Raw genomic sequence first — 14,356 nt, forward strand, 5'->3', positions numbered from 1 at the left:
CGTCTCAAACGAAGCCTAAGACTTCGGGACAGCTTTCTTATTGCATCTTAAAGCAGTTTTTTAATACAAAAATTTTAATTTTTGTACTAAAAAGCTGTTTTAAGAAGCAGTAAGAAAGCTGTTCCAAATGAAACTTAAGTAATAAACTCTAAATGTAAATGTCAAATAATAATTACATGAAAACTTGCTTAAAAGGAGAATCTCCTGCAATATTGCTTGTCTCTTCTATGGCTTGCAAAGATTTATAAAACAAACTCCCAAATCTTTTTTAAAAATTGTAATCAAGTTGACTGGTTATTAATGACCTCCATAGAACTAATTCTTCTTCAATAGGACTAATAATTCTTAAGAGCTTAATTTCTACTATAATACACTACAACATTCCTCTTACATATACACCATATTCTTTTACTATTTATGATGTAATTGATCTGCTTATTCTTTTAATATACTGACCATCTTCAAAGAAAATTGTAAAGTTATAATCTTATAAGATCAAACTCGAACTAAAAATATTATTTTTATAAATATAATTAAGGTGATGAACTGTGTACATTAATTCTCCTCGGATCCTGCTTTAGAAGGGATTCTATTCATTAGGTGTTGTCCTTTTTTTATAATAAATATTTGTTTTTGTGCACACGATTTAAGGACTGCAGAAATCCATGCACATGTGTGAAATCTTTTTATACTCGCAAAGCTTAAGTGTTAGTTTAATTGAATAACCATGATATATGAGCTTGGCATGTAAAAAAGTCTAGTCGAGCTCGAGTCACCCGAGGCTGGAGCTCGAGCTTAATTCTATGAGTTTGAGCCGGTTTGTTTATTTTGAAAGAGAGGAAATGATTCTGATTCAAGTAATTATTATAATAAAATGATAAAAAGATAGAAAAAAAATAATGAAGAATTACTGGATATAAGATAGTGAGAAATACTTTCTAAACATTTAACAGTTTTTAACTTAGAAATTTGAATATTAATATATTTTAAGTGCATTTTATATTCATATTTTCTAAACAAGTTAGTTCCGGTGCTAACGTGTTGAGTTAGGGCTAGCTCAAACATAACTCTTTAGCACATTAAACTCGGCTCACGAATCATTTATAGAATCGAGCTTGAACCAGGTGATGAGTCAACTTGACTCATTTATACCCTTAATATGACCGTGTCACATTGTATTGTCTTGCTAAGATCTCTTTGATTTTATATATCAATAAATGAATCCAATATGGTACACAACTAATCTTGATCTGTTGGTTGAGAGCTTTAGCTACCAACCAAAAGATCTTGAGTTTGAATATCACATATGTGATGTGTGTGTGAACTTGTCTTAATTGACTCAAAAGTCCCAAAAAAATCTCATACGTTGTTCCTTACTTACTATAAGGTCAACAAGAAATAGTAGGCAAGATTGACTCTTCATTTCGGATGACTTTCTTACATATTCTTAAAACAATGTTCTAGTACAAAAATTTTAATTTTTGTACTAAAAAGTTACTTTAAGAAGTAGTAAAAAAGCCGTCCCAAACGAAGCCCGGAGGATATATAAAGCCACACGAAGTTGAAATTGTGATTATGATATCAACTATTTTTTTTTTTCATGTGTGTTGAGCTCATGGTTATTTGATTTATATATATGTATTTTTTATTAGTTAATTATGTGGCTGATTTTTAACTTGAAATTTACAGTATTTTGTGGTATCAAAAGAGTCATTAAAGACTTGAGAAAGATAAATGAATAAATCACTTGATTGAGATAGTAGCATACTCAGTTAAGATTACTAATTATTTAATATTAAAACTTCACTCAATTTTTTTAATTAAGGTTTTGTTTAGGCCAGCTTTTTGTTGCTTTCTGAAGTAGTTTTCTATTAAAAAATTTTTTGAAAGCAATGAAAAAACAGTGGACAAAAGCTATCTAATATGAATCCTAATCATGAATTGGTTAAATTGATTAGGGTGGTTTCTAATTTTTGAAAGAGATTAGAAAATAAATGTTACTTATTAATGAAAACTTGAATTTTAAATAAAAATTTAGATTAAAATATAGAAGAAATATGTTTTGATATAACACTGAATCAAGAATTTTTCTTCATTAAAATTTAAATTCAGTTTACTTGTAGTGGAAAAAAAAATAAGAATTTATTTTGATTATGCTAAATGAAATCAACAATAATATGAATCATTGATTAACTATTTGAATTACTTCTTTCGATCATCATGGGAATGATATTTAATTTATTATACATTACTTGTTGGCACCTGTGCTTGCTTATCATGTTAAATAACCAACAAGTTATCAAAAAAATGAAAACTACGAGAATTTATAATTATAGATCTTAGTGAGGAATGTAGTACCATAATTCAAAGAAATTATTAAAATAATAATAATAATAATAATAATAATAATAATAATAATAATAATAATAATAATAATAATAATAATAATAATAATAATAATAATTGAGTAGTTTCTTAGTTCCACATTACAATGGGGGTAAGTTTTTCTTAAAAAGCTTTATGTGACTTAGGAGCTATCATAAATTTAATGCCCTTTGTCAAATTTTTTAAAAATTTAGATTATGAGAAGCTCAACATTTATCTATAACTCTTCAATTGGCTAATAGACTGTTAACTTGTCCTAGAAGAGTTTTAGAAGATATTTTGGTGAAAGTGGACAAATTTATCTTCTATGCTACTTTTATTATAATTGATATAGTACTGAAAGATTAAGAAGTCCCAATCATCTTAAGAAGATCTTTCCTGGCTAAGAAGAACCATGACAAATGTGAAAGAAGGGAACTAACTCTGAAAGTTTAAGAGCAAGAGATCATTTTTAATATTTTCAAATGAATGTCATTCCCAAATGAACATATTAATGAGAGTTATAGAGTTGATTTAGTAGAAGATGGTGTCCAAGAGGAAAATGGAGAATAATTTTAAGTATTGAGTCAATGGAAACAACTTTAACAAATGATTAAACTTAGTGAACTATTATAGATATTAGAGGAATTAGATGAACTTCATTAAGAAAAGGTGATGAGAGTTTTTAGGAGTCAAAGAAAAAGCTTTTGTGTGGACTATTATAGATATTAGAGGCATTATTACACATGCCTAAAGCTTTAATAGAAGAATAGTACAAACAAATATTAGATCATCAAAAAATCCAATTCAATAATAAAGAAAGTTATAAAGAAATATATCTTAAAAAGATAGGATGTAGGGATAATTTATCCCATTTCTGATAATTCATGGATGAGTTCAGTGCATTGTGTATATAAGAAAGGAGGGATCATAGTCATAACAAATGAGAAGAATAAAGTAATCCCTACATCAATATTTATTGGGTGGTGGATTTGCACATAATGTAGAAAGTTGAATAAATATACTAAAAAGATGAGATTCCTTTGCCAATTATTTATTAATTTGATGTTGGATAGATTAGTAAGGTAGTCATTTTTTTTATTTTCTAGATAGGTAATCAAAATACAATCAAATTACAATAGCTAATGAAAATAAAGAAAATACCTTAATTATGTGCTTCTATGAAACCTTTGCCTTTAAAAGGGGGTAGTTTTGAATTATGTAATGCCTTAGCTAAATTTCAAAGATGCATGATTGCCAATTTTTTGTTTGATAGAACACGGGATTAAAGTGTTTATGGAGAAGTTTTTTAAAATTTGGCACATCTTTTGAAGTCGAATCGTTTGAGAAACGAATTGGCCCTAACCTAAAATTTTTAGGTCGTGTTTGAGTCGAGATTTCGGGTCGTGTCAAATATTGGCTCCCCTACTTGAAACTAAAAAAATGCAACTCCCAAATTAATTAGATGGTTATTGCTACAAGAATTTGACTTAGAGATTAATAATAGGAAAGTAATTAATGTCAAATAACATATCTTTTATCTAGATTGGAATATAGTAAAATCCATAAAAAAACTAATAAAAATAAATTACTTGTTTCTTGTTGAACATATGTTTGCATTTAATTATCAAATAATTTCATGACAAGCTTATTTACTTAATTTCAATGTAAGTGATATTTTCCCTCCTGATTTATCTTACCAATAAAGGATGAAATTCTTGCATGATGTTATATATTATTTCTTGAATGAACCCTATCTCTATAAACAATGTATTAAAAAATGTATTTTATTAACCAAACTTGTTTAAGGATGCATACAATTATGTGAAAATTTGTGATAAATGACAAAGGACTAGGAATATATCTATCTGGCTTGGAAATATCATTAAGTTTTATTCTAGAAGTGAAATTTTTTTATTTTTAGTTAATTGATTTTATGCGACCATTCGTTTTTTTATAAGGAAATCAATACATCATTGTACTAGTTGATTAAGTTTCTAAATGAAATGGATAGAAACAATAACATCACTTACTAATGACTGAAATTGTTATTGAAATTTTGAAGCAAAATATCTTCACTAAATTTGAAACATCTAAAACTATTAAAAGTGTTGAAAGAATCCTTTTTTGCAATAAATATTTTCAATTCTCATTAGCAAAATATGGAGTCAAATGTAAGAGCATCTCCAACGAAAAAACTCATTTTCACTCGAAAATACAGTAATACATCAAAATGCAGTAACTTGTCTCCAACCGAACTCCATTTTCTAACACACAAAAAATAAATATATTCATAGTATATTCTTTCCCATCATTTTATATAATTTTTGAATTAAAAAAAAAAATAAATGGCCGGTGAACAGTGCGACACCAATATTAGCGTCACACTGTTCACTTGTGATAAAATAACGTCAAAATTGCAGCTCGGTTGGAGCGACGGAAGAACAACAAACGGTTATAATTTGTCGTTCCATTGGAGATGCCCTAAGATTGCTATTATTATCATCCCCACATGGTGGTCAAGCTAAGATTTCTCATAGGGAGCTCCAATTAATTTTTTAAGGATAGTCTATCTAGCTAGCTAGAAAAGATTAGTATATGATGTTAGAAGATGGCACTATGTGCATATAGGACTATATATAAGACACCTATTTGAAAGTCACCATAGAATTGAAACTTATCTTTGGAAAAGCTTGTCCTTAAAGTATTCATATCGTTGGATGTGACACTTGTGAACAAAGCTATAGTTCTAGCTTCTAAATGTCAATAGTTGCTTCAATGCAATGCGTAATAATCATATTTTTTTTTAAATGGCCCTATTGTTGTTAAAGTTTGGATATGGATGTTTGATTTATTATTCTTTTAAGGTTAGAAATTAGTAAATTCAATTAAATCCAAGAGTTACTTTCTTGTTGGATTGCTTCTATTAAAGCTAGCTCGTGCTAAACAACTAAAGTGAATCTTTGAACTATTTTCTATGATCAATATTGGGTTCTTTGGGTTGGAACTTAGTGAGGCCATACACCAAGGCGCACTCCAAAATGCACCATTTAAGGATCATTATGAGTAGGGGTGTCAATATTTGACACGATTCAAACATCCAACTTGAACCCGGCCCAAAAATTTCAGGTTAGGGTTAACTTGTTTCACAAATGGAGCAGGTTCGGGTCCCCAGAGTCGTCCCGTTTGAAAAAATGGGTTAGATTTGGGCTGACCCGGCAACCTGAACTCAACCATGGTTAAACCGAGATTGCCTCTGCCCATCCACGCTGACTGCACTGCCCACGGTCGCATCTGTGCTACCCCCCCGTCGCATCCGTCTGCTCGCATCGCAGTGCTTCGCCCGCACTGCCAACGGTCGCATCCGTGTTGCCTGCAGCCGCATATGAATTTCCTGCGGTTTGCTCGCCATCGCCGCCGACTCTTCGAGCCCGTGTCTGCTGCCAATGCTGAGAGCGCCGTCGAACCCGCTAGGTCCGCTTCTGTCGAGACCGCGTCCATCTGTCGGGTTTACCAAACCATGTTGGGTCGGGTCAACCTGGCAACCCGAAGGGTCAGGTCCAGGTTAGTGTTTTCAACCCGTTTGCAAAACAGGGTCGGGTTCAGGTGAACCCATTTGACCCCAGATTAATTCCGAATTCAACCCAAACCCGACCTAAAACCCGAATTTGACAACCCTAATTATGAGGACTAGGGATTAAGTGAATAACTTAATAGTAGCAAATTAGCAAATTTTAGTACTATGAATATAAAAGTAGTTCAGTGGGTTAAGCCAACCGCAAAACTAAATCATTAAGGTAAATACAAATGGGATAGTAACTGCATCAAAGGCATCTTTGGAGATGATCAAGGTAATTAATGGCTTACTTGCTTTGCCTTCACTTTAAATAATCAGGAAATACACAGTATTTTTAGCTATCCACTGCATCTTTGTTCAGAGATTTGAACTTCTAAAATAAGGCTTGGCGTTGATGCTATGTTAGTCATCAGTGTATTATAACATTAGGTTCAATTTTCCTTATCAATTGATCCGGAAAATGAAACAACAGCTTATAGGTAAAGATTTTAATTTCTCTCACCATACAAGGAGAGAAATTAATCTTATAGAACTCCTCCCTCTTAGCTTTGTTTGGAACAGCTTTCTGACAGCTTTTTCATTGATTTTTGAAACTTTTAACTTCTAAAAGCTGCTTTCGAAAAAGCATTTCTTTAACTGTGATTAAGAAAGGAGCTTCATATAAAAAATTTTAATTCCTTTGTGGCTCCCTATGCTATTCCATTTTGATAATCAACTTTATTATCATATTTTCATATTGAATAGTGTTTATTATGTATTATCTTCATTAGCCATTCAATTTTTTTTTGGCAATGGGAAAATTACAGCTGTGATGTTTTTGATGTTCTTAGTGGGTACCAACCACTGAAAAAATCAATTATTATCATGATAGCAGTGATGTGAAAGCCAAGGTTCAAATAGTTTTTAGACTCCCTAGCTGGATCTCTCTCTATCGTTGGCTTCAAAGAGCCTTATCTTTGGTGGTGACGTGCCTCTTCTAAGTATACAGTTCAGTCTATTATTTTGAGCCAGAGCTTAGTCTATTCTCACCATTAATGTTTATTTCCTTGTAGCCACAAGCCTCTATTTTGAGCCAGAGCTTAGTTTCTTCGTGTGAGGATGGAGGTTTCTCAGTAGGAATGCAAACGAATCGAATCGAGTATGTGTGTGTTCATGTTTGAGTTCGTTTATTATTAACTTGTTCCAAGATCGGTTCGTGTTTATTTGATCTTTATTATTTGTGTTCATGTTTGGTTCGTTTAAATTAATGGTGTTCATGTTTGGTTCATGTTCTGTTTATATTCGGTTCGTTTAGTGCTTATCGAGCTTTAACGAACTCTATTCGTGAATATACTTAGAGAATTTTTTTAAACTATCAAACAAGCATTTCATGAAGAAATCTAACGAGTATTCTTGAGCTATCAAATGAGTAACATCTAACGATATAATATAATAAATTAGCAATTGCAAGGAAATTAAAACTACAAAATATATTATAATATTTAATTACTTTAAAATTTATTAATTAAAAAAGAATTATATCATTACATTATAATAAAATACAATATTTATATTATGTATATTTATCAATTTTATAATTAAATATTAATCAAATTATTATCAAACTTATTCACGAGTTTTGAATTGAACATGAATCGAACTTTTATCGAGCTTAATGTCGAGCATGTTCACGAGCTTCAAATAATATTGTTCGCGTGAACATAAATGAACCGAACACATTTTGTTCAAGCTTATTTATTTAAGGATCGAGTATTAAAAATATTGTTCAAGTTTATTTGTTTAGTTAGTTAAACGATCACAAACGAGTTTTAATCGAACCAAGCAACGAGTAGCTCGTCAAACATTTGGTTTGCTTGCAACCCGATTTCTCAGTTCAAACATTATGTAAAAACATTTTTCAGTTTTTAGGGGTTTTTTTTTTAATAATTTTCTCTGCATTGTGATTATAGTTGATCTTTTATTTAATTTTTTTAATTTAAAAAAAAAGTATCATTAGTCTTATGTGATTTATTTTACTCATTTTGAGACTTTTGACAGTATAATTTGGTTTGCTTTAGCTAGTATTGAAAATAACTAGATTTCTTTTACCTCAAATTTTGATGCATAAATTTTATATTTTGGGTCTGTTTTAAGTTAACCTTTTAACTTATTTTGTTGTATACATATTAGAAAATTTGAGTCAATAGAGTATGTGTTTTACATCTTAATATTATACAAAAATTCAACACATACAGTTAAAAATAGTATGATAAAAAAAAATTTACATGAAAAATTAAGAAAGGGAATAAATCATGTGATCTTGCCTAGATGAAAAATTTACTATATCAGAAGATATAAGAATTCTTCTTTTCTCACAGTTGAAGAAGAAGAAGACAATTTGAGAATTAGTGTCTGATATCTCTTATGGTTAACAGAAATCAAGTGTTCATAGATGGACAATTAATTCCCAACAACAGAGCTTTATTTTTTCATTATGGATTATAGAGAGCAAGTGTTCACATGAGGGCAGTTATGCTTAATAGCAAGGTTAAATTTATCAGAAATTTGGAGATGATGGTGATTACTGACGGTAATAGCTGGTGGAGATGGTGGTTGTCGGTGGTAATAATTGGTGGTGGTTTTTGGAGACAATAGCTATAAAATATAAGAGAGCTCTTTAATTCTCTTCTTTCGTCCTCCCCCTCATGAGAAGAATGGGGCTCTATTTACAGGATATTTGAGATAGACATTTTGATTGTCTAAATAAAAATCCAAAACATTCCATCGCATGATTCATATAAAATATAACAAAGAAAAGTGGATAAAAATAAATAAAATGTGGAGTGTAATTAGGTATGTAAATACAATCCTAATAAAAATAAAAAATGAAAATGAGGTCTTGCACAAGCACAACCCAATCCAAGATTTAAACACAAATCAAAAGTATGATAAAATATAAGTATTAGGTTCCTCTAATCCTAGTCCTTGCCCCCAATATCACCTTGAGTATTCCTAAAAGAGCAAGTTCAAAACTTGCATCTGGATCTCCTAGGTCATGTGATTCATCTTAGGTTTAGAAGATGCATAAATTGAAAGCCTTTTCTAGTATTTTATGGCATCTACAAAACTTTCCTAACTAAGAAAATACATAGAAAAAAAATCAAAAGTATAAAAGTCATCAACTTATATATAGATTTCCTCTAAACAAATCAAATAATTTATAATGCTTAGAAAATTAAAAGTAGCCTACACTTTATAATGAGAAACGACAACAATGTCTTTTTTTTGGCTTTTTAGATAGATAGTGTATGGTCAAAGTTCGAGCACATGCAAGAAAAATATTTTTATCCTAGTGTGAAAAATAGTCACCCTAATGTGTGCTAAAAAAATATATATCTAACACATAAAGCCATGCAACAAAAAAAGTGTAGCAAAATGGCATAGCTACACCATAGCTCTAAACTAATTGACTATGGGTATGATCTTTCATTGCACCTAATGTGTGTAGAAGTCATAGTATTATTGGGGAAACTCATACAATTGTAATGGAGTTACCAAGCTAACTTGTCTTAGGGATCCAATAAAGCTAAGGCATGTAATCTTAATTTAACTAGGTTTTAAACTTAATTTTAAAAATAAGTTTTGACGATATTGAAGAGAATTAAAAATACATAAATATCAATTAATAATTTTTAAGAATTATTAGATTATTTGCATTTCAACTTATATAGTATCTTGTAATGATAGGATGGTTCTCACTATCAAGTGAACTGTAATCTAATAATGATAGATAACCTATCATAATTGTAGGCCACTCCTATAACTATAAGTATATACCTTACCTAGCCAATTTTATGCTAGCTCAAATACATGCAAATATAAATGTTTCAATATGAGAGAAAAATGATTGAAACAATCAATCATCTAACTCAATGATTTAAATATTTCAAAATAATTTAAATAATTGATAGATCCATGATTATTGATTTTTAGAAAGAGCTTCAAATATCTAGAGTTGGACATTTAAGTAGAAATAATCTACTCAAATAAAGTGATATCATTTGATAGATAAATTCTATCATAAGATAACTACAACTAAATTTATTATATGTGTGTGATTAAACCAAAGGTTAGAGGGTATGATCAAATAATGAAATAAATTTGTCAAAAGGGTGTGATTGAGTTGAAATAAAACTTAACCAAAAGTGCTTAGCCAAAAGGGCAAGACTAGGGTAAGAGTAGACTCAGCTAAAAAAGAATGAATAAGTTAAGGAGAAGCCTATCTAAAAGAGCATGACTAAACTTAGGAAATGCTTAGCCAAAAGAGCATGACGAGATTGCTTTAGTCAAAAGAACATGACTACAACATAAAAATATTTAGCGAAAAGTGCATGGATAAGTCAAAGATAAATCTAGCCAAAAAAAAGCATGATTAAGAGAGGAGATAGCTACAATAAACCATTCTAGAATGTCTTGTAAGTAACTTAGAAGGTGTGATATAGTACTTAGCAACCTATTAAAATTAATATATTAATCTACATTGTGCTTAGATGAGTAGTACTATATTTTATCTATATTAATAAAGTCCAACCTAGAATAACTTCATTAAATGATATTAATCATCAAATGATATTAATAAAAATTTCAAAAATCTTTATTCAAATCATAGTACATTATAAATATTTAAGTAGTTTTTTCTAGAATTATTTCATAATCTTCATAATTAATACAAAGGGTAAAAATAATAAAAAAATATGAACTAAACCAAGAATAATTTCAAAATATTTGGGGATGTATATCATGTCTAATGATTTTAGGAGAATCAAATCAAACCATGAACAATAATATTAAAAGAGGGATAAGTTTCTCCAATTGATAAAAATGAGCATTTTAACATTGAAAACTCTATATCTTAAAGCACATATGTCCCACACACAAGAAATTTAGACCAAAAGCTCACACAAAAGTAATAATCATTTCGACATAACTTTAATTTTTTTGAAATTATTTGATAATTTTATATTTAATGTAAGCTAATTATGAAAATCACTAAATAAATTTAAAATATTCACTGAATTTTTAAATTTTACATATCATTTTTAAAATTAAAATCCGAGCATAAATAGTAAGCATATGTAATAACACTAATTAATTTTTTTTTCTCATAGATTAAAAAAAAAGATTTTTCAGAGAGAAAAATAGGGGCAATGCAAGTGGTGAATGAAAAATTAGGGAATGCAATTAATAATCTAAATTGTTAAATTCAAACTGCCCCAAATTTTCTTAAGCCATTTAAAGCATTTTCTTATAGTTAATAATTGAAATAACTTATTTTAATTGTCAAAAAATAGGAAATTACTTTAAAATTTTTGGAAAATTAGGGAAAGCTCAACTCAATGCCACATGCCTATGGAACTAAGCTTACAACCATGTGAATTCAATAGACATTGAAATCAAATTATAAATCCTAGGTTTTTAACATAAAAATGAAATTTAATTCAAAATAGTAGAATAAAAATTCCTCAAATACTTTTGGAAAATTGAATTAAATGTATTAAAGTCATCTAAGTTTTCTAATGATTATTTGGGTTTTTTTTTTTCTAAGTTTAATGATTTACAGAATAAAAATTTAAATTAATTAAATATGAAATTTTTTGCAAAAATTATAAAAAAATATGTGGTGTTCAAATTATAATATGTCATAATTATTTCACAATTGTATATAATTAGCATGCATAGAAATTGATTTTTTTAAATAATAAAAAAATTTCAAACATATAATAATCTAGGGCACATGAAATCAATTAAACTAGAAGTATGGTATATGCTTAAATAATATTCTTAACATGGCTAAGAAGTACAATCTTTTGGATATTTAAAAAATTAAAATATTTGGCTATTTAATTTAAACAAATAAAATTATTTAAGGCAATCAATGAAATTATTTTTGTTGGATTCCTCTTAGTTCAATGTAGCTATGGTTAAAATTTCATGGTATTTGATTCATTTGCTAGCTCTATGCAAAAGTCCATATAAATTCTTAATAAAATAGGTAAGGTTTATTCTAAACCATTAGATCTTATTTGAAATCAAGTGAAAGAAAGCAATTTTATCACCCCAATAGAATTTGTTCAAACAAAATGGTTTGTGTTAGCGAATTAGCATTTCAAATGTTTATTTACCTTACATGGGGATGAAATCAAATGATGTCAACTATCATGGTTTTATGATTTTGAGCTCTACCCATGGGTAGGAGTGTAAACGAGTCGAGTCGAGTCGAGTATCTGCCTTATCAAGCATGGCTCGTTTAACCCTCAATTAGCTCGAATTCGAGCTCGATTAATAAGCTCGAGCTCGACTCGTTTAGAAAATACCAAGCTCGAGATCAACTCGAAAGCTCGAGCTCGAGCTAGTTTGAAAAGCTTGATTCTTAAATCAAAATTTTAGTTTTTTTGTAATTTTTTTTCTAACACTTAATTAAAATTTATTTTAAATTATGAAGAAATAAATATATAATGTAGAAGAAATAAATATATAATGAAGAAATTTATTTCTAACACAACTTTAACTTTTAATTTCTTAAAAAAAAATTAATTGTAGAAGAAATAAATATATAATGAGCAATCATCAAATTTCATAACCTCCATTTTTTTCACTTAATTTTTCCTTATAAATGGAATAATATATTAAGATAATTTTCTCAAAGACCATATTCTCCTTTATTTAAAAAAAAATTATTTAAAAAAAATGATTAATATCAAGTGCAATTTTTATGCAATTAAATACAATTAAAACTTGATAAATATGGAAAAAAGCAATAATATCAAAGTTACACCAAACTGCATTTCATCACATCATTACAAAAAAAGTAATTAGAATTAAAACTAAACAAAAGGTAAAACTATTTTTCAGCTCCAAAAGAAGTTTCAAGATATAATAAAAATAAAAACTCAAATAAAAGGTATAACTATTTTTCCTTTTTCTATCTGATAATCCAAATTCTTCAAACTCTTCCATCTCTACTCTCTAGTATCAATTAATATGCAGCAAACCTGAAAAATTAAGAGCTAAATAATAATCAAAATGAAAGTTGAGAGACCAACAAAAAAAATGCAAAAAGCCAAAAACTACCAAACAGAGAACTAAGGAACTAACCATGTGCAAACAGAGAACTAAAAAATGACAGTTTCATATCCTTGTTTCTGATGGTATTTTTCGTCGCTATTTCAAACGGAATATACGCATCGAAAATTAATACCATTCGTCATGCCGCCAGTTATTTCCATCGAGATAATCGGCGGGCATCACCGACAGAATATCAGTGGGAATTTCCAATGGAAAGCACATCTAGAAACATTGCAACAATTCAAATTATTATAGCAAGTGAGGTTATGTAGTCATATATGCGAGAAATTGTTAAGTGTGGTCATCGAACCATACGGAGGCTAATCAGGACGCGCCTCGTCACCCGATCTATAGTGGTAAATAGCAACGGTACACAGTAAATTGGTGATGTGACATGTCCTGATTATCCTCTGAACAGTGTCCGGTGACTACACGTAATAATTTCTCCATATATGTGGGCTATTTAAGAGGAATAGATAATTTGCATGTGTCATTTTGGCCAATATGAAGAAAGTAATTAAAACCAAAATGAAACTGATTACATTTATTTCTTTTGCACACCAAGTAATTGTGATCAGCAACCTAAATGATTGAATTAAGGATTTTAAATTATCAAGTAGATTATTCAACACATAGTAAGAAATCCAAGACCTCGCGCCTTCAACCTTAGGTCCAGCCGAGATAGTTTCAAAGCGAAGACCTCGCATTGTCATCCTTTGGTCTAGCGAAGATGACTTCAAAGAGAAGACCTCACACTGTCTGTGACATCCCAGGCATCTATAGTGAAAAGATCGTCGACAGTCTTGATCAACCATCACTTCCTGCTCCCTTGCCCTGACCTGAAATTGTTAACCATATATAATGAGCTTCAAAAGCCCAGCAGGTCACCAAAACTTACAACTGAAATCAAAGCACGGTACGGAAGCAATATGCATGTAAATCAATCAAATCAATATCAGTCACTTGCACATGATCATTGAATCGATGCAGATACAGAAATCAGTACAGAAACAGAATTCAATGATTGAACAATAGAATCCAAAATCATCAGTAGGAGAATCGGTTCAATGCCTAAACAATATAATCCAAAATCATCAGTAGGAGAATCGGTAAACAGTAGAAAAATCCATAATGTTCAAAATCAGTACATACGTCAAATCTCTACAGTAGTCATCGTATCTATAACACCAGTCAATCCCTCAAAGAAATCTTTGTATCGGTAATACCAATCAAATCAATCAGTAAAATCATCAAATACAAATACAATTGAAATTAATCTATGCAATAAAATCATATTCTATCACATGCACA

This window comes from Dendrobium catenatum, unplaced genomic scaffold (assembly GCF_001605985.2).
Source record: "Dendrobium catenatum unplaced genomic scaffold, ASM160598v2 fragScaff_scaffold_1089, whole genome shotgun sequence".
NCBI lineage: Eukaryota > Viridiplantae > Streptophyta > Magnoliopsida > Asparagales > Orchidaceae > Dendrobium > Dendrobium catenatum.